Genomic DNA, 16,886 nt, shown 5'->3' on the forward strand with positions numbered 1-16,886 from the left:
GCCCACTGTGATGTGTATGGAGCCCATGTGATGAGGCTCAATATGATGTATATTTGGCTCTTGTGTGAGGCCCAATATGATATATATGAGGCCCTTGAGTGTAGCCCAATGGGAGATATATTAGGCCCATGAGTGAGGCCCTTGTGTGAGGCCTATGGGCCCCACTATATGTTAGGCTCTATGTGGGCCACTCCTTGGGAGCAATGTTGGTTAAATGTCCACATTTATGGGCAATGATGGTTAGATGTTCACATCGGGACCTTCCCTTAGGCCTTGATAAGCCCATTCTCATCCTTCTCTAAGTAGGTTGACCTAAATCGTTGGGCCCTGTTGATATTGCATGATCCATCTATTTCCATGGGCTAACCCAAAATGTTGGGCCCCCATTGGTTGCTAGTAAGGTTGTCTTAATCATGTGTATAGGCCGATTACTGATGCCGACTGTGAGCACGCACTAGTATAACATCATGATATAAGCCATTGAGATGGTATAAGGCCCATTGTAAATATTTTAGACTCATTCTCATTTCCCCTTAGTGGGCTAACCCAATTGATGGGCCCCTATTATTATTAGTATGATCCATCTCGCCTTATTGGGCTATCCCAATTCTCTTGGTCCTCATTGATGCTAGTAGATGTACCCAAACCTAAAAGCCCACTCTTAATGTAATGCCCTGAAAATTCGGGGGGTCAAGCAGGAGCCCAACTCCCGAGTTCCAACACATCACGTATGCAACATAGATAATGATGATTGAATGTTGTCCATATTAGTGCATTCAAACATGAGTGGGATTACACTAAATCAGCATATCATACTCCAGAGAATTACATTATGCAAGTGGAAGACAATGATAGATATATGAAGCATATAAGTGATTGTAAGTCTTCAGAATATGATCGTCTCTAGGTTAATAAATACAAGTGTAATTCCAAAAGATACAAAAAAATTGATAAAGTGTAATGTTATCTATCCATATCCCTGTAGCCCCGATTCACAACTCCAGGTCCACATAGACCCGCCAGAGAGTTGTATGTAGAAGAACTCCTCCTCGTCATCGTAGAAGGTAGGCTCCATCTCGCAAGCCTCAACATCATCTGCAACTACAACAGGGTCTAGTTGGTGTTTTAAAACATCATCCCAGAACTTAGGAGTGAGTGATCAACTCAGTGGAGCTATACGGCAAAGGTTAACATGTTATCAATTCAATCAAGCAGTACTGATAAAGCAGTACAACAATCAAATCCTAAGTATTCTTATTAATGCAGGAATGATATGCCATAATGATGCATGCCCTCGCCTAAACTCCCTCAACAACATCATCTCACGATCGCGACATGCACCCCTTCCTCTGTGCACTTCCTCGCTAAAGCACCGTGCAATAAGATGCATGGTCATGTTAGCCAAGTTCTTAATTAGACATATTCATACAACAAGATTGGGAAGCTAAAGTACCTCCCTTGTATCATTTACCCAAACAACGATCCATCTAGGGTGGTCAATCCTAGTTAATCACATATAATAGGTAAGTTCAAGTCACTACCACCAATGTCATACCAACTGACAGTCTATTTTCGAAGGCTCGTCACCAACCCGACTGGGGACTACAGCCAGGCTGCGCCAGGGTAGGCCTATTTCATACTCGAGGTCACTCCACCAATGCCCTACTAACTGGCAGTCTATTTTCGAAGGCTCGTCACCAACCCGAATGGGGACCACAGCCAGGTTGCGCCAGTGTAGGCCGACAGCTCGAATACAGTGTCCCATACCACCGTATTCGGCTCACGAGTTTGGGTTGCTCACTGGTCACTACGGGGGGGCTCGTCGCCCCAGCTTAGGCCGACAGCTTGACCACGGTGTCCCATACCACCATGCCCGGCTCATGAGTCTTAGCGGATCATGGTACCATGGTTGAGACGGGTCTTTACATTGGTAAGGGGTATCTTAGGTTCAAGCAGTAGTGTCCATAAATGGTAAACACACAGTGGGCAAATCAGGTTACTTGACAAGTTTGATTGGTATGAGCGTACGCTGAATTAATTGACATAGAGCGCTAACCACTGTCGACAATCATCGTACGAATCGGATTCCCCGAACGCATCAAATGTGGTGAGACTAGCTCAGCCACTCAAATAGGAATTGTTACCAATTGCCTGGACTACTTCGTAGTACCGATCACAGTCAAATGTTAAAAGTAAGCATACATGATAGTCATACGACATTTAACAACCAATTCCAACGTACATATCATTTGAGCATATTATTCAACACATATAACATGATATTCTATATATACATTTGCTACACAAACATGCACTTGAAAGTAAAGCTACATGAAGAAAAATATACATATAGCTAAGGTAGTTGAGAATGTTATCTCAACAACCCTCGTAAATACAAAGCATCAACCAATTACTCATACAGGCATTTTGTCAAACACTTAGACTACATATTATACATATGTGTAATATACTAGTTCCAACAGACATTAGGGCAAATCCTTTCACAAAGGAGCTGCCACTCAGACAACGATCATATATTTCAATTTACAAACATGGCAAGCACAAATCATATTTCCATAGTCGTTCAGACATTTCAACAAACACATAGAACGCATTATACTCAACATAGTTTATATCTATATGTAATATATGGAAAACATCGTATCTAAGCACATGTGACTTCAATCAAGTCAGTCATAAACCATTACTGACATTGAAATCCTTGAAAACCATAACCTAAACGTTTATAGTCCGCACCTTTCGCAGGTAGACTCGTAACGAACTCAGTTTAAACACTAAGTCCTCGCCTACGGCACAACGGCAACCTATAATATGAAATAGGTTAGCTAATTCACCATTTACTCTACTTGAATCCCTAAAACATATTAGGGTTACAATTTCTTACCTAAGAACGGAGTCGGAATTGCCAGAATAGCGATACAGACAGGGTGGTTAAGCACGTGGAGCGATGGGATCGAATCCCAAGAACTCTCCCACTTTCTCTCTCACTTTTTCTCTTTCCTTCTCTCTTTGCTCTCTTCTCTCTCCCGGGATTGTAAATTCGTATGTGAAGGGACAGAGAGGGTATAAGGCCCTTATATAGGCCCAGAACTGATGGGAATGGCCCCAGGGCCATGATATACTTAGGTTATAGCCAAAGACTGGCCGTTTGGGTCCAACGGATCTGCTCTGGAGGCCACTTTTCTACATGCGGTCAGACTTAAGCTTCTTGACATTAGATCTAGGTCAGGCTAAGATCTCGGCGCAATCGGATCAGTGGATCGACTGCGAGGGACCGTTGAACTGTTTCAGTTCAACGGTCACCGATACTCGATCAAGGCCACAACTATACTGACATGTGTTGGAAATTTTCCCTGATCCGATGCTGTAATTAGGTCAGAATCTGACGGTTTGAAACCTCAGATTTGGCCTGCAAGTGAACGGCTTAATTCACTTAAGTTTTAGTTCATTTCCTAAAGTTATTCGCATTTCTCACACACTTCGCTTCGGGCTCAAGTTGTGCATTTTTGGATACCTTTAGGACTTGATTTCTGAGATGGTAGTCAAGTCCAACAAGGCAGTCATAACTGTATAGTTTCGCAGTCATCAGACTTTCAACACGCAGTCTAGGTCCGATACAGAGTTTCAACGCGCTCCCGAGAGCAACTGGGTTTTGAGATGAATCCTAAGTTTTTAGGTAGTATAGAGTTAGCGATTCTAATTATTTTGGGTCTTGTAGTTTACATAGAAAGTGGTTCAAGCCAAATCCACAAATTGTTTAGTCTAGTACTTAACTAAACTTCACCCTAATTTTGACAGAATAAGGTCCTAGGGTAGTTCTATGCCCCTTCTTGGTACTTTTAGTAAGTATATTATTTTAATTATTTTTCTAGCAGTTCATCATTAAGTCTACTTCATCTCTACCAAATTTCATTAGATTTCATGTTGTAGAAAATTTCTAAAAATTCTAGAAGTAGCAGCTATCCGGACTAATAACTTTCGGACAGTTGTCACATCAACCTAGATTCAATTATATTAACAATTTTATTATATTTTTCTCTTATTTTTATAAGAAACTAGACTTATCAAGCTTCAATCTGGTTTTTGCATCACCTAAATCAGAGTTGTAACGAGCGAGATATGACTTTTTGAAGTCAAACGAAAAGTGCAGAAAATCTGCAGCGAGGGTGCACCAAAACTTGGTGCTCCGGCGACGCTGTGAGGCCGTGCAGGGCCCCGCCGATCTGGTGGAGGTGCCGCCCGCCCGCTGTGTTGTTTTTGCCCGTGATTTTTGAAATGGGTGTATCTTGCAAACCAGGATAAGTTATTCAACATGCAATATATGATTTTGAGGTAGGAGAAGCTGATTTATCCAAATAACCCATTTATTTTATGAGATTCCATAAGCTTACTGGTCAAAAACCTATTTTATTTATATATTTACTATTTAAAGTAAATTTTAGTTTAAGTATTGTTCTTCATCATTTAAACTTTTAGATTAATATCTAATATGAAAGTACTTAGAAAATTTTAAGAATAAGGTGGTATAAAGTGAGATTTTAAAGGAAATGGGTTAAAAAGGGATTTTAGTCTTTAGGATTGAGTTCTGAGAAGTTAATAAGGTGTTATGATTAACCCAGTGCCTAAGGACGTCCATCGCCAAGTTGGAAAAAATCCGAGACGTTATACTTAGGCCCATGAGTAGGCCATCTAGCCCCATCCTTGTTATGAGGAGGATGCATCATCACCTTTGGCCATAGGTAAAAGAATCTATGGTATTAGATTTGGTATATCCACTATTGAAGATTGATCCTCATGTTATAAATTATATCTGTTTTCCTTTTATGGACCCCACCATATATAGGTCGATTACTGATTACGACTATATAGTATATGCACTGAGTATGTGTTAGTATAACATTATGATTGTATAAGGGCATTATAAGGTTAATTGTGATGTAAGAGGCCCATCATGTGTGAGGACCATTATATGCATGAGGCCCATTGTATGTGTGAGGCCCACTATATGTTGGTGGTTATTGCACACCATCCATTCACTTATATGGGCATGGGCCGTCTTATACCGGCCAACTATGATGTATGTGATTATAATCGTGTTTGGTATACTTCATGTTACATGCTCATACGTATCATCCGCATGCTTGTTATGAGGAGTGATTGAGCATATCATTTGTCATTGGGCTAATTGTTTATGATGGAGTTACCCCACATGAGCACGCGGTACGCGTAGGTTTGATGCATGACTGGATGGTATGACTCATGCATCTCGCATTTTTTGATATGACTACTATACGCTCTAGCGACATCAGGGTCGTAGCTTCCACAGGCATGTCGTGGATGGTCAGATGGGATACCAAAAATGTTTGGTTCTAGTATACGGGCGCGATAGATGTCCCTGGGTGAAAATTCCTAAACCCCCGAGGCCAGTATACTAGTAGGCCACGCCTCCTACCGTGTCATTGTCGGTTGAGAGGGGGTGTGGCCTTACCCCATCGAGGGAGTAGGTAATGTTACGCTAAGTCTGACTAGCTCATAAATGGGTCCGCTATCGACGAGCCGGGCCGATATTGGTAGGCGGATAGTAAGGTCTCTTCCACTTACCCAGTTATGCGCTTGATGGGGCGGCAGGTGGTGTAGAGTGTACTAGACCCTGGAGAAGATCCCAGAGAAGTACGGTACTGATGAGGACTTACTAGGCAGGAGTTGCGTACTCAGCATTTGATTCATTCCTTCATTCACTATCCAGGTGGTGCACAACTAGATCATTATGTGTACCCTCACAATGGCCATGATTTCGATTGGGTATGCGACTAACCTAAGATCAGGAGTTTACCACATTGTGTCCAGCTATCCAAATCAAGTATGGACCGGTTTGGATAGAAGTCTCTTGTGATGAACCCCACAGCTTGAGATACTATATACTGTCATCCTGAATTCACATTTTTGCTTGGTAATTTCATTCGCACCGCATATTGCATTGCATCCTCAGCACATAGCATTTGGTTTACTATGCTTCTGTATTGCATATCCTGAATAAGATTGATGGAATTATGGACTCTCCAAGATCTGCATATTGCATTACATCCGCGGCATATGGCATTTGAGTTGTTATGTTTCTACATTTATATGGCCTAAATGAGGCTGATGGTAATCGTGGTTCGTCAGAAATTGTATATTGCATTGCATACTCGACATTTGATATTTGGCTCCTATGACTCTGCATTTGCATAGTCGATCTGCATTGCATCCTCGACATCTGATATTTGGCTCTCTATGACTCTACATTGCATACTCTGATATTGTATGACTTATAGATTTGCCAATATTTTCGCTTACTCTGATATTTGTGTGCTTGGTACTTACCTTGCGCACACACTTACACCACCCTCTAAGCTTTCTATAAGCTTATGCACGATAGATGCGTACACGTGGCGTTAGGTCGCAACAACATTGAGCTTGGAGCTTGCAGCTTTCTTCTGGAGCTTTAATTATCGATATATGTATTTCCCCTTCAGTACTGTAATTAACTATTTATATTAGTGGATATGTGATGATTATGTTGCTCTTGTGATTTGGGTACACTTGTGATTATGCTCCTTTAAAAAAAGTTCACACTAAAAAAATCCTCCTTGTAGGATCCCAGGATCGGAATCTAGCATATGGGCACTGAAGGCAAGAATGGGGTACTACGGAGGTTGTCGACGCCGGATTCAGTGATCAGAAATTCTGTGAGCCCGGTTTCTGAGTTTGGGGCGTGATAAGATGCTTCCCACATTCTGCTTCCTTGGCCTCTCCTTTCACCACCTATCAAGCAATCATGCAGATTCGATCGCTTTTGCCCTTGCCACTTGTCACATAATTATCCGAGCTCGGTCACAGTCTTCTCGACCCCTTCTCTAGCACTAAGCCGCAATTGATATGTTATGGTTTCGCTTTCCTAGACGGAATCATACATATTTAAAAGAAATCCTTTGATTGTTCCATGCGTCTTCGTGCAAATCACACATGAATGAATCTGATTGGCCGAAATAGGGCTCAGCCGAAATGGGTACAAGCAGTGTCTAATCCGTTGATGGATAGGCAACTGTAACGCCCTAAATTTCGAGGGTCGAGCAAAGCTCTACTCCCGAGATTCCGAACATCACTTACGCAGTTTGGATGATGATATTCAGATTTCATCCATGTTAATGAGTTAAGCATGCATGGGATTATACTAAACAACATATCATACTCCGGGTGTTAATTAAGTTAAGCAAGAGCGAAAGTCTAAAACATATTTATTTAGCTATGCAGGTGTTTCACAAAATTTCCTCCAGAGTATGAGTACGTAACCGGGTTCAATATATACATGTATAGTTTCAAAATGTACAAAAAGGGGTAGCATAAATGTGTCTTACTAAGCTCAGATATCCTAGTGGTCCCTATGTAATGGCACGTGGTCTACATCGACCCGCCCGAGAGTTGAAAGTAGGAGAATTCATCCTCCTCATCCAAGAAGTCCTGCTTTATTACACAGGCTCCATCAGTACCTACATCTACATCAGATTCTGGTTGGTGTTTTAAAACACCGTCCCAGAGTGGGAGTGAGTGATTAACGCAGTTGTTCTATAAGGTAAAAGTTACATATGTTATCAAGTCAATCAAAGCAATAATGATAAGGCAATCATAACAATCACTTCCTAACTACTCTTTTTAATGCAGAAATGAAGTACAAGTAATGATGTATGCCCTCACATCAAACCTCCCTCACAAGCGACTCCGACAACCTATTTCGCATATGACAACACTTCCTCAAAACGGTGCAACTCCAACGCCTTTTAAGCACATCCTAACTAATGCAGTGTGATGCATGGTCATGTTAGCCAAGTAATTAATTAAGCTCATTCATACAGTAAGTTTGGGAAGCTAGGGTACCTCCCTTTATATCACTGACCCGAGTCAAATATTAGGCATTGGACTACCACAGTGGTCCTATTCTTATGTTCTAAATCCATCTAGGTTCGTCACTCCTAGTTAAACACATACGATAGGCAAGTTATAGGGTCCGTCACTCCTGGTCAAACACATACGATAGGCAAGTTGTAAGAAGTTATTTTCATGGTCACTACGGGGAGGCTCGTCATCCCAGTGTAGGCCGACAGCTCGGACACGGGTCTCATACCACCATGCTCGGTTCACGAGTCTTAGTTGCTCATTAATCACTACGGGGAGGCTCGTCATCCCAATGTAGGCTGACAACTCAAACATGATGTCCCATACCACCATGCCCGGCTCATGAGTCTGAGTGGATCGTGGTACCATGGTTAAAGTGGGTCTTTACATTGGCGCGGGGTACCTTAGATTTAGGCAGTCGCGTCCATACATGGTAAACACACAATAGGTCAATCGATTCATTAGGTAAGCTTGATTGGTACGGGTGCACATTGACTTAATCGATATAGAGAGCGTAAGCACCCCTTGTGGCCTAGCCACTGTCGGCAATCGTCGTACGACTCGGATTCATTGAGTTTACCCAAGGTGGTAAGACTAATTCGGCCACCCGAATGAGGACTTTTACCGATTGCCTGGGCTACGTTTGTAGCCCCAATCCTATCCAAATGCTACTACAACCATGGGTAATATCCATCTCAGCATTTAACAAAACAATTCAAGTAGATTGTCATTTGGGCATTTCATCAAACACATAGACCATGTCAAATATAACTTGCAATTTATCAATCGATTTCATGGAGGAAAACATACATATGCATAAGACAACAGGAAATCCTATCTTAATACTTATTGTAAATACAAATCATCAACAATTTCTCATTCAAACATTTTATCAAACACATAGACTACATTAGTCACAACATATGTTTTATCAATTATTCATACAAAGAAATCTATATGCATATGACGATGATGAATCCTAGATTAGAAATCATAGCAAGCACTAATCATAGCAAGCATTAATCATTAACAATTTCCCATTTAGACATTTTAACAAACACATAGGGTGCATCATTTATTTATCACAGTTCATAGGTGTAACTCATACAAAAATCAACATATTTATGACAATACGACAGCAATCAAGATAGACATAAATCATTAGCTATCGTGAAAGCATTGATAAACTGCAACCTAATAGTCCGCACCTTTCGTTAGAATGCTCGATTCGGACTCGGTCCAAATTCTACATTTCCAAAATGGAATGTCGGGCACCTAAATGGTGAAACTGGTCAGTTAGGTTGACGAACAACTATCTTGGATCTCTACAATGATATTAGGGTTAGTATTTCTTACCCAAATCATAGCCGAATGAGATTTGGTAGCGCAACAAAGGGTGATCTGGTGTGTGGATTCATGGGAGAAGGTTTCTGCAGCCAGCTCCTAACGTATCTCCTCTCTTTCTTCTTTTCTCCTCTCTTCTCCTCTCTCTCCCCTAGGGTTTTGCAAAATTCGTATATGGGAGAGAGGGGGTGAACTGATGGCTATTTATAAGCCCAAAAGTGATGCAAATGGCCCCAGGGCCACTTTATACATTGTTTATACCCTTTAGGCGACTGTTTTTGACGAATAGGGCTTATAGGGAGGCCCACGACCCATCTACGTCATAGGGTACATTCCCTGACAATGGATTCATGCTAGGACATGATTTTAGTGCGATCAAATAAGCCGATCGACCGTGGAGAGCTTACGTCAAATCAACGGTCATACTTACTCAATAGGGACCACAGTCATACGGATATGTATAGGGAAATTTCCTTTCCCCATGGGTGAAGTTTGGTCACAAAGTAACGGTCAGAAATCCTCAACTTTACTTGAGAGTGACTGGCCCAATTCACTTAAGCTTCATTTCATTTTCTAAAAATATTCGCGTTTCTCACGCACTTCACTCATGGTTCAAGTTGGGCATTTCTGGGCACTATCTGGGTTTGATTCCCGCGATGGTTGTCAAGCCCAGCAGGACGGACATCTTCTTATAATTTCACGGTCATCAGACTCTCGACGTGCGATCTAGGTTCATTACCGAGTTTCAATGTACTCCCGAGGGCAATAGGCCCTTGGGATTTCGCCTACGTTTTCAAATAGTATCAGTCCAATGGCACCCATGAATTTTAGGCCTTCCCATTTGTGAAAATGGTGGCCCAAACTTAATCGACCGATTATTTAGTACTTAACTAAATCCTGTCTAAATTATACGACAGGATGCGGTCCTTGGGTTGTTCTGCCTGAGTTTGTAGTCGGGTCTTTGTACGGATTTTTCTGGAACGTTACAGCAACCCTTTGACTAATCCTCCGTCGCTCAAGAGATGTAGAGTGTTGTCATGTACCCACTTGGGCATGAAACACTCTAAATCCTCTATTTCTAAACAAACTACTCCTAAAATTAGAAAGAAATTTAGAAAAAGAGAATAGTCATAAGGATATTACCGAAGAAGAACCACTAATTTAGATGCTACAAAACATAAAAAATCATATTAGTAACAAAAGAAGAAATAATGTTAATCTAGAAAAATTAAAATTAAACTAGAAAATCTAAAAAATTAGTCATATTCCTAAACCAATTCTAAAAGTAGAATAATCTAGAAAATATAGTGCAGACCCCGGCAATGGCACCAAAAACTTGTTCAGTGTACCCCAAGTGCAAGGTTACGAAATAGTAATAATCTTGGTGAGACCACGGTCGAACCCACAAGGACTATATGTGTTGTGATTTTCTGAAGTATTTAAGAATTAAAACTAGTTGTAAACTAAATATGAGAATTGAAAGAGATATTGTTGCGAATTAAAACTATCAGGATAAAGGAAACTAGAGCGCCAAGGATCCACTTGTGGTCATCTTAATGCATCCTTACTTGATTCAATCAATATTTCAACTGGAATCAAAGTCCTAATCTATCCACTTGGAAGATTCAGCAATTAAAACATCATAAATGTGAACATTCATATCATCGGTTCTATGTATAATTGTCTAGTTGAATTGATTATAGAGAGTTCAAAGCATCTACCATGCCCTTAGTCAATGGTAGATCAAAGAATTTTATAGATCAAATAATCATATAAAAGAAGAGAAAGAATTCATAAAGTTTCCAAGCATCCACCGTGCTCGGAGTCGACGATAAATCAAAGTTAAAAAATACTTCTTTAATTAAACCATAAACTATGAAATATCCAACATGAAGATCAAATAACTTGAATAAAAGTAAGAATAACATTAAAAAAAACTACAAGCTTCACCTCTTAGCTCTAGCTAAGAGATTAGCCAACTAAAGACATGATTGAAACTAAACTCTTAAAACAAAACATGAAAAACTAACTATAACAGATGCATTGAAGAATATGGAAGACTCCTTGAAGTTCTCTAGCACCTTGCTCTACTCCTCGTACCCTAATTCGTACTTAGAAAGCCTTGAGATATACCTATTTATAAGCTTTGAAAGAACCAACTTTGAAACTGCCTCAATTTATGCAACTTTACGCACCTTCGATGGGACTTTGATGGCATCAAAATTCAGTCACAGCGTTTGATTCGAATTTGGAAACTGTCTCGTGCGTATTCTGTTTTCTCTACGTAATACCTTTGATGAGATTGCCTAACCTTCGATGGCATCGAACTAACTTCGATGTTATCGAACAAGTGCTTAATGGGATCAAAAATTGACCCAAACTATCCAGTGAGTTTATACCAAAATTCCTGATAAATTTAATGTCATCGAACTGGTTTCAATGGGATCGGACGTGTCTTCGATGGGATCGAGAATTGCATCTTTTTGTCCAGCAACCAAACTTGATTTTCTCTGAATTTTCAATAAGATCGAGCCTCCTTCGATGGAACACTTACTTCAATAGCATCGAAGTTGTGTTCAATGTAATCGAACAGTCAAGTTCAGCAGTTCCAGATTTATGCACTTTGCAATCTCGATTTTCTTCCTTCTTCATTTAGTTTTCTTAGATCTTGGACTCTTGAAATCTTCAATCATGATCGCCAAAGATCCATTCCTTCCTTTGGCAATTCTTAAGCAACAAATCCATACTTTTAACATCCCTTTTCACCTTAATCTCTCAAAATCACCTTATAAGATAAACATCTAAAAATAGATCGATTAAGCATCATCATGTTCATAGGTTAGATAAGGTGGTAAAAGTGTAATTTTGAGTTAAGAGATGGGTAACAGAGTAAATGCACCTTAACCATGCACTTAAGGTTTGAAAAATGAGAAACCCATATGATTCAGGGATGCTGCCCGAAAAAGGGGGAGTGCCACGTGGCCAAAGGCAACCTGGCTGTCGCAGTCCCCAACTTAAACTCCCTACTTTAGTAAGTAGCATTCTCTAAGCATGTGAAGGCTCTGCTGGGAGGGTTGTTGCTTTGAGGTATCGACCATTTCTCCTATTGGGCTTGGATTCGGGCTTGGTTTTAGGCTTAACTAAGTGAGTTGACTAGGTTATTAGTTTGGATATATAAGGTGACCGGGTGAGTTGACTCACCGAATTAACTTAAGGCTCTAGGGTTTTAGGTTCACAGGGTTCAAGGTTAGGCTCACTAGGTTGAGTGAGCTTAGTTTATGGTTTAGGACTGGCTTTCCTATGGTTTAGGCCTATAGGGTTAGGGTTTATGATTGAGGTTTGTTTGTCCATCATCCGTTCAAACTCTATCAGCTTATCAGACTGGGGCGGGGTGTCTACACTTTCCTAACAAGTTCTTTTGGGAACAATAAAAAATAAGGAACAACAATATTAAGTCAAAATAAATCAGCTAAATTGTGAAACATGGTTTTCTTAACTTACTAACCTAAAATAAGATTGGTTGAACAATCCTAACCTTTGATTAGTGGACACTTTCTTTTCTAAATATGGCCATTGGATATTTTACATGTTAACCATCCAATAAATGTCAACCAATCAATAATCAAGTAATCAAATAGTAATAATTTTTGGTTCATGACACATCTAAACTGTATCGATATCGATAATCGTTGGTTTTATCTGGATTAATTTTCTTCAACATGTTCAATTTCTAGGTGCCTACATATCATCCAACACACTTTTGTTAGAGTATCATAGTTTTTTTATCTTCTGGAGTCCTTACTCATGCCTTGGTGGTAGACTCATAAGTATAGTTATACACAAGTCAAACCGAGTCAAACTTGGCACAACGTGGCTTGGCTCGGCTCGATCCTTGAGCCTGACTGGCCAGCTCAGCTCAGCTCAACTCGATTTGGTCAGCAACTCGAGCCAATTCAAGTTGAGTACGAGTCTGTACGACATTTTCTTAAACATAGAGTGCATCTTCAAATTCTCACAAAATGCAAAATAATAACAACACTTTATAGGTATTTCATTAAACACTCGACGAGCCACATCAAAATCAAGATATGAGGGCAATCTTATAGTGTAAATTTTTTTGTAGTGATTGAAAGTACCATTGTTTGTCAATATACATGTAAGTCGAGTCTTAAAGTCCAGTGAGCCCCATATAAAGAATACAAGACCGAAGACTCACCAAGTTGAAGAATTTCGAGTGCACTACATAGGTATATTAAGCCTCGCTTCCCTAACTAAACCCTATCAGGTAAATTTTCCATTTAAAATGGTCTAAACTTGCCCAAAACCATGTTTGCAAAAACCCTTGGTAAGCTTAGATTTAAAGTTAATTTAAAGTTTGTGGAGAACAAATCAATTGGCAAAATTTCATGTTCTATTGATTGCAATCGAAGTGTAATCAAGACATTTTCCATGGCATCGAAACAATGGTTAAATAGTCCAGTAAGTAAACTGTGAAAATCCTATATATATTCAATGGAATCGAAGGAAGTTCGATGACATTAAAAATTAAGTTTCGATGGCATCGAACCCACTTCGATGACATCGATATAAGGCCATTTGTCTCCAGTAAGCTTTGAAAAAACAGAAAAGGGCGAGCTCTCAGTCCTATAGGGGGGGGGGTGTGAATAGGACTATGCCAAATAAAAAATAAATGTAGATAGCTGAAACAAATAGCAACCTCAAATGCAATGTAGTTGATACAAACATTGTTCAAAGGACAACCTTACACCAAAAACCAAGGTTTATAGTAGGACAACTTGATTTCTTGAGTGTAGTAGGGATCAAAAACTCAAACCAATGCAAGGAGTAATAGAAACAAATCTAGCTATTACAACATTCACCACAAATACATGAAATAAATACAAGCATTCACCACATTCAAACCACATACATCATCACCATCCAAACTCCAAGAATTATAGTGGTTCGGTGTATACACCAATTGTTCTAAAACAGTCACACCTACTCCACTATCAATAATCACAACCCACATGATATTGACTTTCACTATGAAAGAAGGTTTTCCAAGGTTCACCTTAAAACCTTTATAATTGCGTTTTCAATAGGCTACCACAATTAAAAACCCCACGCTGAGATTTTCTGGCTATCTCAGTCAAAACCACAATAGAGATTTTTTGGCAATCTGAAAAATCAAAAGCTGTAATTGAAAATACTTATCGTAGATTCTCGTTAAATGTAACCTAGAAGAACCGCTTCTTGATGATGAAGATGTTCAATGTTCAATCACTTAAATGGAAGGGTTCTAGGTATAAATGATTTTTAAATTAAATCAATCTTGGGCTACTTTGATTCAATTTCTTGGATCTCACAAAGGGTAGAATAGAATTCACTTTTATCAAATTAGAATGAAGTGGCAAGAGATCAAGAAATTAGAAATCAAAAAGCTATAAAATGAATCTTAAATTACCATATAATACCTTAACAATCACAATGAGATCTTTCAGAGTGGTGGCTTGAATTGGCTTGGAATGAATAAAAAAAGCTGAGAAAAGTCCTCTATTTATAGGCTGAAAAACAGTTGCCTCAACTGGTTCAAGGTTAGCCTCGACTGATCCTGGGAGCAACCAAATTTCAAAAATTATGGCGTGATCGGATAAAACTCACCCTCGACTGGTTAAGTGGGACTTAAAATAGTTGTTAGAATTCGAGTCGAGCCCTACTCGAGTGGTTGAGTCAGTCTCCACGACCGGTTGAGTAGGGTGCTTAACTAGTCGAGGACCCACCAGAAAAATCTGAAAATTTGAACTTAAACCTGGGCTGGTCAAGCTAGTGCCTGAACTAGTCAAACATTGACTAGGACTAGTCAAAGCAAAGCCTATAGAAAACACAATGACCCATTTCAAATATGCAATATAAATGACCTAATCCTAAGGTCTTTCTAGGGTCATTTATGCCTCAAATGTTGAACATTGAACTTGTCACTTTGGTAGATCCGGTAAATCTTCTTCATGAAGTACTTGAAGCTTGATCTTGTATACTTGAAACTTGAACATTTCCTTGACCATGAAGTGTACTTAAGCTTGATCTTGAACTTGAAGTAGCACTCGAACTTGGTCTTGAACTTGATCATGTACTTGAGCTTGGTCTTTGAACTTGTATATGAACTTTAACTTGACTTTTGAGCTTGATGAAACACTTGAAGTTGATGTAAGACTTGAAGGTGAACTTTCCATTAGTTGAAGAAGTCCATTATACCTAAGTGGTTTGTCACAACAAAATTTGACGATACAAGGTCCTAGAGATAAACATAGCACTTACAATCTCCCCCTTTGTCAAATTTGTGACAAAAAAACTTAGAAGATTGCATAACACAACTTCATAACATGATACTCTTGCAACAAAAATACTCCCCCTCAATCTACTCTTCCTACTCCCCCTCAATCTGAGCTTGGTGATTTGTAGAGTACCTGTATTAACAAATACATACATATTTTGAATAAAAATGCTTCTCTACACACCATACACAACTACAGAACTACAAAATTCTCCCTCTTTTTGTCACAACTTGACAAAGGAAGATAAGCAATTGAATGCAAATATAGTAGTGATTATGATAAATAACAGAGAGTAGTAGATAAAGAGGTAAAGTTAAGAGCATGATTCAACAAAGTATCAATATCAGTAAGTTATACATAACAAGTTCAAAAAGCTATGGTTAAAGAGAAACATTAATACATATCTAAAGATATCATCAAATCTAATCTGATTTAGATGACGAAAGAGGTGGAATGGATGGATCAATCTGATGTAATCCCTTAGTAACACATTGAAAATAATTACACATATTTCATTTGATTATCCCAGGATATTTTCAATGCATCCACCTTCTCCTCCAATGAGCGAAGACGCTCATTATACTCAGGTGGTTGATAATCAGGATCAGCCTCAAAATCATCTGATTTTGACTCATCAAAAATATCTTTCATCATGGTCTCGGTTGATAGCGCATCTTCTTCTTCAACTTCCTCAGCTTCCCCATCCCTAGATTGATCCTTAAGTTCATCTTGTTTATGTTTGAATTATTGAATGAAAGAAGCACAATAGGGGCTTCACTAGGCGGTATAACTACACTGCAGTGTAAGACTAGGGTGGTCATCAAGTAAGCAAATAGAATATAATTGTGACCCGGGTGAAGACGAAATTGAATAATAATGTAACAGATCAAAGAGAGGAGACAGGAATACCCGACACAACGGAGTGAATAATATGAACCATAAATGATGTCAACTCAGCTTTATTGCTGGATCAGGGATAGACATTTGAAATAAAAATACGATGCAACACCCTGTATTTGGGCAACATTTGGTTAGCCTAGAGCGCATTTCCTGCACTCCATTCCGAGTCTATGTCACACAATTTGTGAGTTAGTGATCGTTTTTCCGACTCAGTCATCCTTTCGGCTAGGGTCGGTGTCACGCCCCATACGCGGTAACCGGATTCACAAGGAACCCGATAGCCGGTTCCGACCGCAACAGCCTCCGTAGTACCCCATTCTCGGTTCCTGGCTCAGGTTTTGATCCTGGGATCCC

The sequence above is a fragment of the Magnolia sinica genome, chromosome 14 (genome assembly GCF_029962835.1).
Source record: "Magnolia sinica isolate HGM2019 chromosome 14, MsV1, whole genome shotgun sequence".
Taxonomy (NCBI): domain Eukaryota; kingdom Viridiplantae; phylum Streptophyta; class Magnoliopsida; order Magnoliales; family Magnoliaceae; genus Magnolia; species Magnolia sinica.